Here is a 15,000-nt window from a genome sequence, read left to right as displayed (position 1 = left end):
TAACCCCTAACCCCTAACACTAACCCTAACCCTAACCCCTAACCCTAACCCTAACCCTAACCCTAACCTTAACCCTAACCCTAACCCTAACCCTAACCCTATCCCTAACCCTAACCCTTACCCTAACACTAACACTAACCTTAATACTAACTCTAACCTTAACCCTCACCCTAACCCTCACCTTAACCCTAAACCTAACCCTAACACTAACCCTAACACCCTAAATCCTAAACCCTAAACCCCGAAAAACCCTAAACACTAATTCCAAAAGCACCCTAAACCCTAAACTATAAACACTAAACGCTAAAAAACCCTAAACTCTAAACCCTAAACAATAAACCCTAAACAAGCCTAAACCCTAAAACCATTAACACTATACCCTAAACAACCCTAAACCCTTAACCCTAAACATTATACCCTAAACCATAAAACACTATACAACCTTAAACCCTAAACCTTAAAATATCCTAAATCATAAATCCTGAACAACCCTAAACACTAAATCATAAACAACCCTAAAAAACCCTAAACAACTCTAAACGCTAAAACCTAAAATACCCTAAACATTAAACAATCTTAAACGCTAAACCCTATACCCTAAACCTAAACCACCCTAAAACTTAAACAATCCTAAACCCTAAACCTTAAACCATAAACCCTAAAATTTAAACCTTAAATCTGAGAATAACCATAACCCTAACCCTAACCCTAAACCTAAACCTAACCCTAACCCCAACCCTAACCTTAACCCCATAACCCTAACCCTAACATTAAGCCAAACATAACCCCATAACCCTAACTCTAACCCTAACTCTAACCCTAATGCTAACCCTAACCCTAACCCTAACCCTAACCCCTTAACCCTAATCCCTAAATCCTAAACCCTGAACAACCATAAATCCTAAACCCTGAACAACCCTAAATCATAAACCCTGAATAACCCTAAACACTAACCTCTAAACAACCCTAAACAACCCTAATTACTAAACCATAAACAACCCTAAAAACTAAATCCTAAACAATCCTATACCCTAAACCTTAAACACTAAACCCTAAATAACCCTAAACCCTAAACCATTAACACTATACCCTAAACAACACTAAACACTAAACCCAAAACAACCCTAATACCTAAACCTTAAACACTAAACCTTAAACAACCCTAAACCCTAAACACTAAACCCTAAACAACCCTAAATTTTTAACCCTAAACACTATACCCTAAACAACCCTAAACCTTAAACAATCCTAAACTCTAAACCCTAAACCCTTAACCTAAACCACCCTAAATCTTAAACAATCCTAAACCCTAAACCTTAAACCCTAAACACTAAACCCTAAACCCTAAACCTAACAATAACCATAACCCTAACCCTAACCCCTAACCCTTACCCTAACCCTAACCCTAACCCTAATCCAACCCCTAACCCTAACCCTAACCCTAACCCTAACCCTAACCCTAACCCTAACCCTAAACCTAAACCTAATCCTAACCCTAACCTTAACCCTAATCCTAACCCTAACCCTAACCCTAACCCTAACCGTAACCATAACACTAAACTCTAAACCCTAAACCTAATCCACCCTAAAACTTAAACAATCCTAAACCATAAACCTTAGACCCTAAATCCTAAATCTAACAATAAACCTAAACCTAACCCTATATCTTACCCTAACCCTAACCCTAAACCTAAAACCTCCCTGACCATAACCCTCACCCTAACCCTAACCCTAACCCTAAACCTAACCCTGACCCTAATCCTAACACTAACCCTATTTCTAATTCTAACTCTAACACTAATCATAAACTTAAACCTAACCCCCTAATAATAACCCTAACCCTAACACTAACCCTAACCCCTAACCCTAACCCTAACCCTAACCCTAACCTAACCCTAACCCTAACCCTAACCCTAACACTAACCCCTAACACTTAACCTAACTCCAACCCTAACCCTAACCCTAACCCTAACCCTAACACTAACCGTAACCATAACACTAAACTCTAAACTCTAAACCTGATCCACCCTAAACCTTAAACAATCCTAAACCATAAACCTTAAACCCTAAACCCTAAATCTAACAATAAACCTAAACCTGACCCTAAATCTAACCCTAACCCTAACCCTAACCCTAAACCTAACCCTGACCCTAACCCTAACCCTAATCCTAACACTAACCATAACCCTAAACCTAACCCTAACCCTAAAATTAACCCTAACCCTAACCCTAAGCCTAACCCTAACCCTAACCCTAACCCTAACCCCTTAACCTTAATCCCTAAATCCTAAACCCTGAACAACCATAAATCCTAAACCCTGAACAACCCTAAATCATAAACCCTGAATAACCCTAAACACTAACCTCTAAACAACCCTAAACAACCCTAATCACTAAACCATAAACAACCCTAAACACTAAACCCTAAACAACCCTATACCCTAAACCTTAAACACTAAACGCTAAATAACCCTAATCCCTAAACCATTAACACTATACCCTAAACAACACTAAACACTAAACCCAAAACAACCCTAAAACCTAAACCTTAAACACTAAACCTTAAACAACCCTAAACCCTAAACACTAAACCCTAAACAACCCTAAACTTTTAACCCTAAACACTATACCCTAAACAACCCTAAACCTTAAACAATCCTAAACTCTAAACCCTAAACCCTTAACCTAAACCACCCTAAATCTTAAACAATCCAAAACCCTAAACCTTAAACCCTAAACACTAAACCCTAAACCCTAAACCTAACAATAACCATAACCCTAACCTAACCCCTAACCCTTACCCTAACCCTAACCCTAACCCTAATCCTAACCATAACTCTAACCCTAACCCTAACCCTAACCCTAATCCTATACCTAATCCTAAACCTAACCTTAATCCTAATCCTAACCCTAACCCTAACCCTAACCTTAAATCCTCCCTGACCCTAACCCTAACCCTAACACTAACCCTAAACCTAACCCTGACCCTAATCCTAACACTAACCCTATTTCTAATTCTAACCCTAACACTAATCCTAAACTTAAACCTAACCCCCTAATAATAACCCTAACCCTTTCACTAACCCTAACCCCTAACCCTAACCCTAACCCTAACCCTAACCCTAACCCTAACCTAACCCTAAACCTAACCCTAACCCTAACCCTAACCTAACCCTAAACCTAACCCTAACACAAACCCTAACACTAACCCCCTAACTTTTACCCTAACACTAACCCTAACCCTAAACCTAACCCTTACCATAACCCTAACCCCATCCCTAACCCTAACCCTAACCGTAACCATAACACTAAACTCTAAACCCTAAATCTAACAATAAACCTAAACCTAACCCGAAATCTAACCCTAACCCTATCCCTAACCCTAAACCTAACCCTGACCCTAACCCTAACCCTAATCCTAACACTAACCCTAACCCTAACCCTAACCCTAACCCTAACTCTAACCCTAACCCTAACCCTAACCGTAACCATAATACTAAACTCTAAACCCTAAACCTAATCCACCCTTAAACTTAAACAATCCTAAACCATAAACCTTAAACCCTAAACCCTAAATCTAACAATAAACCTAAACCTAACTCTAAATCTAACCCTAACCCTAACCCTAACCCTAAACATAAACCTGACCCTAACCCTAATCCTAATCCTAACACTAATCATAACCCAAACACTAACCCTAACCCTAACCCTAAACATAACCCTAAACCTCACCCTATCCCTAATCCTAACACTAAACCCTAAACTTTAATTCTAACCCTAACCCTAACCCTACCCTTAACCCTAACCCTAACCATATTTCTAAACCTAACCCTGACCCTAATCCTAACACTAACCCTATTTCTAATTCTAACCCTAACACTAATCCTAAACTAAAACCTAACCCCCTAATAATAACCCTAACACTAAACCTAACCCTAACCCTAACCCTAACCCTAACCCTAACACTAACCCCTAACCCCTAACACTAACCCTAACCCAAACCCCTAACCCTAAACCCTAACCCTAACCCTAACCCTAACCCTAAACCTAACCCTATCCCTAACCCTAACCCTTATTCTAACACTAACACTAACCTTAACCCTAACCCTAACCTTTACCCTCACCCTAACCCTCACCTTACCCCTAAACCTAACCCTAACACTAACCCTAACACCCTAAATCCTAAACCCTAAACCCCGAAAAACCCTAAACACTAATTCCAAAAGCACCCTAAACCCTAAACTATAAACACTAAACGCTAAAAAACCCTAAACCCTAAACCCTAAACACTAAACCCTAAACAAGCCTAAACCCTAAAACCATTAACACTATACCCTAAACAACCCTAAACCCTTAACCCTAAACATTATACCCTAAACCATAAAACACTATACAACCTTAAACCCTAAACCTTAAAATATCCTAAATCATAAATCATGAACAACCCTAAACACTAAATTATAAACAACCCTAAAAAACCCTAAACAACTCTAAACGCTAAAACCTAAACAACCCTAACCATTAAACAATCTTAAACGCTAAATTTTGTACCCTAAACCTAAACCACCCCAAAACTTAAACAATCCTAAACCCTAAACCTTAAACCATAAACCCTAAATTTTAAACCATAAATCTAAGAATAACCATAACCCTAACCCTAACCCTAAACCTAAACCTAACCATAACCCCAACCCTAACCTTAACCCCATAACCCTAACCCTAACCTTAAGCCTAACATAACCCCATAACCCTAACTCTAACCCTAACTCTAACCCTAATGCTAACCCTAACCCTAACCCTAACCCTAACCCCTTAACCTTAATCCCTAAATCCTAAACCCTGAACAACCATAAATCCTAAACCCTGAACAACCCTAAATCATAAACCCTGAATAACCCTAAACACTAATCTCTAAACAACCCTAAATAACCCTAATCACTAAACCATAAACAACCCTAAACACTAAACCCTAAACAACCCTATACCCTAAACCTTAAACACTAAACCCTAAATAACCCTAAACCCTAAACCATTAACACTATACCCTAAACAACACTAAACACTAAACCCAAAACAACCCTAAAACCTAAACATTAAACACTAAACCTTAATCAACCCTAAACCCTAAACACTAAACCTAAACAACCCTAAACTTTTAACCCTAAACACTATACCCTAAACAACCCTAAACCTAAAACAATCCTAAACTCTAAACCCTAAATCCTTAACCTAAACCACCCTAAATCTTAAACAATCCTAAACCCTAAACCTTAAACCCTAAACACTAAACCCTAAACCATAAACCTAACAATAACCATAACCCTAACCCTAACCCCTAACACTTACCCTAACCCTAACCCTAACCCTAATCCTAACCCTAACACTAACCCTAACCCTAACCCTAACCCTAACCCTAACCCTAACCCTAACCCTAACCCTAACCCTAACCCTAAGCCTAACATTAACCGTAACCATAACACTAAACTCTAAACCCTAAACCTAATCCACCCTAAACCTTAAACAATCCTAAACCATAAACCTTAGACCCTAAATCCTAAATCTAACAATAAACCTAAACCTAACCCTAAATCTAACCCTAACCCTAACCCTAACCCTAAACCCTCCCTGACCCTAACCCTAACCCTAACCCTAACCCTAACCCTAACCCTAACCCTAAACCTAACCCTGACCCTAATCCTAACACTAACCCTATTTCTAATTCTAACCCTAACACTAATCCTAAACTTAAACCTAACCCCCTCGAAATAACCCTAACCCTAACACTAACCCTAACCCCTAACCCTAACCCTAACCCTAACCCTAACCCTAACCTAACCCTAACCCTAACCCTAACCCTAACACTAACCCCTAACCCTTACCCTAACCCTAACCCTAACCCTAACCCTAACCATTACCCTAACCCTAACCCTAACCGTAACCCTGACCCTAACCCTAACACTAACCATAACCATAACACTAAACTCTAAACCCTAAACCTAATCCACCCTAAACCTTAAACAATCCTAAACCATAAACCATAAACCCTAAACCCTAAATCTAACAATAAACCTAAACCTGACCCTAAATCTAACCCTAACCCTAACCCTAACCCTAAACCTAACCCTGACCCTAACCCTAATCCTAATCCTAACACTAACCATAACCCTAACCCTAACCCTAAACCTAACCTTAACCCTAACCCTAACCCTAACCCTAACCCTAACCTTAACCCTAAACCTAAACCTAACCCTAACCCCTTAACCTTAATCCCTAAATCCTAAACCCTGAACAACCATAAATCCTAAACCCTGAACAACCCTAAATCATAAACCCTGAATAACCCTAAACACTAACCTCTAAACAACCCTAAACAACCCTAATCACTAAACCATAAACAACCCTAAACACTAAACCCTAAACAACCCTATACCCTAAACATTAAACACTAAACCCTAAATAACCCTAAACCCTAAACCATTAACACTATACCCTAAACAACACTAAACATTAACCCAAAACAACCCTAAAACCTAAACATTAAACACTAAAACTTAAACAACCCTAAACCCTAAACACTAAAGCCTAAACAACCCTAAACTTTTATCCCTAAACACTATACCCTAAACAACCCTAAACCTTAAACAATCCTAAAGTCTAAACCCTTAACCCTTAACCTAAACCACCCTAAATCTTAAACAATCCTAAACCCTAAACCTTAAACCCTAAACACTAAACCCTAAACCCTAAACCTAACAATAACCATAACCTTAACCCTAACCCCTAAACCTTACCCTAACCCTAACCCTAACCCTAATCCTAACCCTAACCCTAACCCTAACCCCAACCCTAACCATAACCCTAAGTCTAAACCTAATCCTATCCCTAACCTTAACCCTAATCCTAACCCTAACCCTAACCCTAACCCTAACCGTAACCATAACACTAAACTCTAACCCCTAAACCTAATCCACCCTCAACCTTAAACAATCCTAAACCATAAACCTTAGACCCTAAATCCTAAATCTAACAATAAACCTAAACCTAACCCTAAATCTAACCCTAACCCTAACCCTAACACTAAACCCTCCCTGACCCTAACCCTAACCCTAACACTAACCATAACCCTAACCCTAAACCTAACCCTGACCCTAATCCTAACACTAACCGTAACCCCTAACCTTAACCCTAACCCTAACCCTAACCCTAACCCTAACACTAACCCCTAACCCTTACCCTAACCCTAACCCTAACGCTAACCCTAACCATTACCCTAACCCTAACCCTAACCCTAACCCTAACGCTAACACAAACCGTAACCATAACACTAAACTCTAAACCCTAAACCTAATCCACCCTAAACCTTAAACAATCCTAAACCATAAACCTTAAACCCTAAACCCTAAATCTAACAATAAACCTAAACCTGACCCTAAATCTAACCCTAACCGTAAACCTAACCCTGACCCTAATCCTAACACTAACCCTATTTCTAATTCTAACCCTAACACTAATCCTAAACTTAAACCTAACCCCCGAATAATAACCCTAAACCTAACACTAACCCTAACCCCTAACCCTAACATTAACCCTAACCCTAACCCTAACCTAACCCTAACCCTAACCCTAACACTAACCCCTAACCCTTACCCTAACCCTAACACTAACCCAAACCCTAACCATTACCCTAAACCTAACCCTAACCCTAACCCTAACCCTAACCCTAACACTAACCATAACCATAACACTAAACTCTAAACCCTAAACCTAATCCACCCTAAACCTTAAACAATCCTAAACCATAAACCTTAAACCCTAAACCCTAAATCTAACAATAAACCTAAACCTGACCCTAAATCTAACCCTAACCCTAACCCTAACCCTAAACCTAACCCTGACCCTAACCCTAACCCTAATCCTAACACTAACCATAACCCTAACCCTAACCCTAACCCTAACCTTAACCCTAACCCTAACCCTAACCCTAACCCTAACCCTAACCCTAACCCTAAACCTAAACCTAACCTTAACCCCTTAACCTTAATCCCTAAATCCTAAACCCTGAACAACCATAAATCCTAAACCCTGAACAACCCTAAATCATAAACCTTGAATAACCCTAAACACTAACCTCTAAACAACCCTAAACAACCCTAATCACTAAACCATAAACAACCCTAAACACTAATCCCTAAGCAACCCTATACCCTAAACCTTAAACACTAAACCCTAAATAACCCTAACCCTAAACCATTAACACTATACCCTAAACAACACTAAACATTAACCCAAAACAGCCCTAAAACCTAAACCTTAAACACTAAAATTTAAACAACCCTAAACCCTAAACACAAAAGCCTAAACAACCCTAAACTTTTAACCCTAAACACTATACCCTAAACAACCCTAAACCTTAAACAATCCTAAAGTCTAAACCCTAAACCCTTAACCTAAACCACCCTAAATCTTAAGCAATCCTAAACCCTAAACCTTAAACCCTAAATACTAAACCCTAAACCCTAAACCTAACAATAACCATAACCCTAACCCTAACCCCTAACCCTTACCCTAACCCTAACCCTAACCCTAATCCTAACCCTAACCCTAACCCTAACCCTAACCCTAACCCTAACCCTAACTCTAACCCTAACCCTAACCGTAACCATAATAATAAACTCTAAACCCTAAACCTAATCCACCCTTAAACTTAAAAAATCCTAAACCATAAACCTTAAACCCTAAACCCGAAATCTAACAATAAACCTAAACCTGACACTAAATCTAACCCTAACCCTAACCCTAACCCTAAACCTAACCCTGACACTAACCCTAACCCTAATCCTAACACTAACCCTAACCCTAAACCTAATCCTAACCCTAACCTTAACTCTAATCCTAACCCTAACTCTAACCCTAACTTTAACCGTAACCATAACACTAAACTCTAAACCCTAAACCTAATCCACCCTAAACCTTAAACAATCCTAAACCATAAACCTTAGACCCTAAATCCTAAATCTAACAATAAACCTAAACCTAACCCTAAATCTAACCCTAACCCTAACCCTAAACCCTCCCTGACCCTAAACCTAACCCTAACCCTAACCCTAACCCTAACCCTAACCCTAAACCGAACCCTGACCCAAATCCTAACACTAACCCTATTTCTAATTCTAACCCTAACACTAATCATAAACTTAAACCTAATCCCCTAATAATAACCCTAACCCTAACACTAACCCTAACCCCTAACCCTAACCCTAACCCTAACCCTAACCCTAACCTAATCCTAACCCTAACCCTAACCCTAACACTAACACCTAAACCTTACCCTAACCCTAACCCTAACCCTAACCATTACCCTAACCCTAACCCTAACCCTAACCCTGACCCTAACCCTAACACTAAGCATAACCATAACACTAAACTCTAAACCCTAAACCTAATCCACCCTAAACCTTAAACAATCCTAAACCATAAACCTTAAACCCTAAACCCTAAATCTAACAACAAACCTAAACCTGACCCTAAATCTAACCCTAACCCTAACCCTAACCCTAAACCTAAACCTGACCCTAACCCTAACCCTAATCCTAACACTAACCATAACCCTAACCCTAACTTTAACCCTAACATTAACCCTAACCCTAACCCTAACCTTAACCCTAACCCTAACCCTAACCCTAACCCTAACCCTAACCCTAACCCTAAACCTAACCCTGACCTTAACCCTAACCCTAATCCTAACACTAATCATAACCCTAACCCCAACCCTAACCCTAACCTTAACCCTAACCATAACCCTAACCCTAAACCTAACACTAACCCTAACCCAAACCCTAACCCTAAACCTAACCCTAACCCTAACCGTACCCATAACACTAAACTCTAAACCCTAAACCTAATCCACCCTAAAACTTAAACAATCCTAAACCACAAACCTTAAACCCTAAACCCTAAATCTAACAATAAACCTAAACCTAACCCTTAATCTAACCTTAACCCTAACCCTAACCCTAAACTTAATCCTAACACTAACCATAACCCAAACACTAACCCTAAACCTAACTCTAAACCTAACCCTAACCCTAAACCTCACACTAACCCTAATCCTAACACTAAACCTTAAACTTTATATCTAACCCTAACCCTAACCCTACCCCTAACCGTAACCCTAACCCTATCCCTAAATCTAACCCTAACCCTAAACCTCACACTAACCCTAATCCTAACACTAAACCTTAAACTTTAAATCTAACCCTAATCCTAACCCTACCCCTAACCCTAACCCTAACCCTATCCCTAAACCTAACCCTGACCCTAATCCTAACACTAACCCTATTTCTAATTCTAACCCTAACACAAATCCTAAATTTAAACCTAACTCCCTAATAATAACCCTAACCCTAAACCTAACCCTAACCCTAACCCTAACCCTAACCCTAACCCTAACCCTAACCCTAACACTAACCTAAACCCTAACCCCCCCAACCCTAACCTTAACCCTAACCCTAACCCTAACCGTAACTCTAACCCTAACCCTAACCGTAACTCTAACCCTAACCCTAAAACTAACCCTAACCCTAACCGTAACCCTAACCCTAACACTAACCCTAACCTTAACCCTAACCCTAACCGTAACCATAACACTAAACTCTAAACCCTAAATTTATCCACCCTAAACCTTAAACAATCCTAAACCATAAACCTTAAACCCTAAACCCTAAATCTAACAAAAAACCTAAACCTAACCCTAAATCTAACACTAACCCTAAACGTAAACCTAAACCTACCCCTGACCCAAATCCAAAGCCTAATCCTAACAATAACCATAACCCAAACAAAGACTAACCCTAACACTAAACCTAACCCTAACCCTAAACCTCACACCTACCCTATCCCTAACCCTAACCCTAAACCTAAAACCTCCCTGACCATAACCCTCACCCTAACCCTAACCCTAACCCTAACCCTAACCTAACCCTAACCCTAACCCTAACCCTAACCCTAACCCTAACACTAACCCCTAACCCTTACCCTAACTCTAACCCAAACCATAACCCTAACCCTAACACTAACCGTAACCATAACACTAAACTCTAAACTCTAAACCTGATCCACCCAAAACCTTAAACAATCCTAAATCATAAACCTTAAACCCTAAACCCTAAATCTAACAATAAACCTAAACCTGACCCTAATCTAACCCTAACCCTAACCCTAACCCTAAACCTAACACTGACCCTAACCCTAACCCTAATCCTAACACTAACCATAACCCTAACCCTAACCCTAACCCTAACCTTAACCCTAACCCTAACCCTAAGCCTAACCCTAACCCTAACCCTAACCCTAACCCTAACCCCTTAACCTTAATCCCTAAATCCTAAACCCTGAACAACCATAAATCCTAAACTCTGAACAACCCTAAATCATAAACCCTGAATAACCATAAACACTAACCTCTAAACAACCCTAAACAACCCTAATCACTAAACCATAAACAACCCTAAACACTAAACCCTAAACAACCCTATACCCTAAACCTTAAACACTAAACGCTAAATAACCTTAAACCCTAAACCATTAACACTATACCCTAAACAACACTAAACACTAAACCCAAAACAACCCTAAAACCTAAACCTTAAACACAAAACCTTAAACAACCCTAAACCCTAAACACTAAACCCTAAACAACCCTAAACTTTTAACCCTAAACACTATACCCTAAACAACCCTAAACCTTAAACAATCCTAAACTCTAAACCCTAAACCCTTAACCTAAACCACCCTAAATCTTAAACAATCCTAAACCCTAAACCTTAAACCCTAAACACTAAACCCTAAACCCTAAACCTAACAATAACCATAACCCTAACCCTAACCCCTAACCCTTACCCTAACCCTAACCCTAACCCTCACCCTAACCATTACCCTAACCCTAACACTAACCCTAACCCTAACCCTAACCCTAACCCTAACACTAACCGTAACCATAACACTAAACTCTAAACCCTAAACCTAATCCACCCTAAACCTTAAACAATCCTAAACCATAAACCTTAAACCCTAAACCCTAAATCTAACAATAAACCTAAACCTGACCCTAAATCTAACCCTAACCCTAACCCTAACCCTAAACCTAACCCTGACCCTAACCCTAACCCTAATCCTAACACTAACCATAACCCTAACCCTAACCCTAACCCTAACTTTAACCCTAACCCTAACTCTAACCCTAACCCTAACCCTAACCCTAACCCTAACCCTAACTCTAAACCTAACCCTAACCCCTTAACCTTAATCCCTAAATCCTGAACCCTGAACAACCATAAATCCTAAACCCTGAACAACCCTAAATCATAAACCCTGAATAACCCTAAACACTAACCTCTAAACAACCCTAAACAACCCTAAACTAAACCATAAACAAACCTAAACACTAAACCCTAAACAACCCTATACCCTAAACCTAAAACACTATAACCTAAATAACCGTAAACCCTAAACCATTAACACTATACCCTAAAAAACACTAAACATTAACCCAAAACAACCCTAAAGCCTAAACCTTAAACACTAAAACTTAAACAACCCTAAACCCTAAACACTAAAGCCTAAAGAACCCTAAACTTTTAACCCTAAACACTATACCCTAAACAACCCTAAACCTTAAACAATCCTAAAGTCTAAACCCTAAACCCTTAACCTAAACCACCCTAAATCTTAAACAATCCTAAACCCTAAACCTTAAACCCTAAACACTAAACCCTAAACCCTAAACCTAACAATAACCATAACCCTAACCCTAACCCCTAACCCTTACCCTAAACCTAACCCTAACCCTAACCCTAACCCTAACCCTAACCCTAACCCTAACCCTAACTCTAAACCTAATCCTAACCCTAACCTTAACCCTAATCCTAACCCTAACCCTAACCCTAACCCTAACCGTAACCATAACACTAAACTCTAAACCCTAAACCTAATCAACCCTAAACCTTAAACAATCCTAAACCATAAACCTTAGACCCTAAATCCTAAATCTAACAATAAACCTAAACCTAACCCCAAATCTAACCCTAACCCTAACCCTAACCATAACCCTAACCCTAACACTAAACCTAACCCTGACACTAATCCTAACACTAACCCTATTTCTAATTCTAACCCTAACACTAATCCCAAACTTAAACCTAACCCCCTAATAATAACCCTAACCCTAACACTAACCCTAGCCCCTAACCTTAACCCTTACCCTAACCCTAACCCTAACCCTAACCCTAACCATTACCCTAACCCTAACCCTAACCCTAACACTAACCGTAACCATAACACTAAACTCTAAACCCTAAACCTAATCCACCCTAAACCTTAAACAATCCTAAACTATAAACCTTAAACCCTAAACCCTAAATCTAACAATAAACCTAAACCTGACCCTAAATCTAACCCTAACCCTAACCCTAACCCTAAAACTAACCCTGACCCTAATCCTAACACTAACCCTATTTCTAATTCTAGCCCTAACACTAATCCTAAACTTAAACCTAACCCCCTAATAATAACCCTAACCCTAACACTAACCCTAACCCCTAACCCTAACCCTAACCCTAACCCTAACCCTAACCTAACCCTAACCCTAACCCTAACCCTAACACTAACCCCTAACCTTTACCCTAACCCTAACCCTAACCCTAACCCTAACCATTACCCTAACCCTAACCCTAACCCTAACCCTAACCATAAACCTAACCCTAACCCCTTAACCTTAATTCCTAAATCCTAAACCCTGAACAACCATAAATCCTAAACCCTGAAGAACCCTAAATCATAAACCCTGAATAATCCTCAACACTAACCTCTAAACAACCCTAAACAACCCTAATCACTAAACCATAAACAACCCTAAACACTAAACCCTAAACAACCCTACACCCTAAACCTTAAACACTAAACCCTAAATAACCCTAAACCCTAAACCATTAACACTATACCCTAAACAACACTAAACATTAACCCAAAACGACCCTAAAACCTAAACCTTAAACACTAAAACTTAAACAACCCTAAACCCTAAACACTAAAGCCTAAACAACCGTAAACTTTTAACCCTAAACACTATACCCTAAATAACCCTAAACCTTAAACAATCCTAAAGTCTAAACCCTAAACCCTTAACCTAAACCACCCTAAATCTTAAACAATCCTAAACCCTAAACCTTAAACCCTAAACACTAAATCCTAAACCCTAAACCTAACAATAACCATAACCCTAACCCTAACCCCTAACCCTTACCCTAACCCTAACCCTAACCCTAATCCTAACCCTAACCCTAACCCTAAGCATTACCCTAACCCTAACCCTAACCCTAACCCTAACCCTAACCTAACCCTAACCCTAACCATAACCCTAACACTAACCCCTAACCCTTACCCTAACCCTAACCCTAACCCTAAGCATTACCCTAACCCTAACCCTAACCCTAACCCTAACCCTAACCCTAACACTAACCGTAACCATAACACTAAACTCTGAACTATAAACCTAATCCACCCTAAACCTTAAAAAATCCTAAACCATAAACCTTAAACCCTAAACCCTAAATCTAACAATAAACCTAAACCTGACCCTAAATCTAACCCTAACCCTAACCCTAACCCTAAACCTAACCCTGACCCTAACCCTAACCCTAATCCTAACACTAACCATAACCCTAACCCTAACCCTAACACTAACCTTAACCCTAACCCTAACCCTAACCCTAACCGTAACCATAATACTAAACTCTAAACCCTAAACCTAATCCACCCTAAACCTTAAACAATTCTAAACCATAAACTTTAAACCCTAAACCCTAAATCTAAAAATAAACCTAAACCTAACCCTTAATCTAACCCTAACCCTAACCCTAACCCTAAACCTAACCCTGACCCTAACCCTAACCCTAATCCTAACACTAACCATAACCCAAACACTAACCCTAACCCTAACCCTAA

Source organism: Micromys minutus, assembly GCF_963924665.1.
Source record: "Micromys minutus genome assembly, chromosome: 31".
Taxonomy (NCBI): domain Eukaryota; kingdom Metazoa; phylum Chordata; class Mammalia; order Rodentia; family Muridae; genus Micromys; species Micromys minutus.
The sequence above is the reverse complement of the archived record's forward strand: the minus strand, read 5'-3'. Positions refer to the sequence as shown.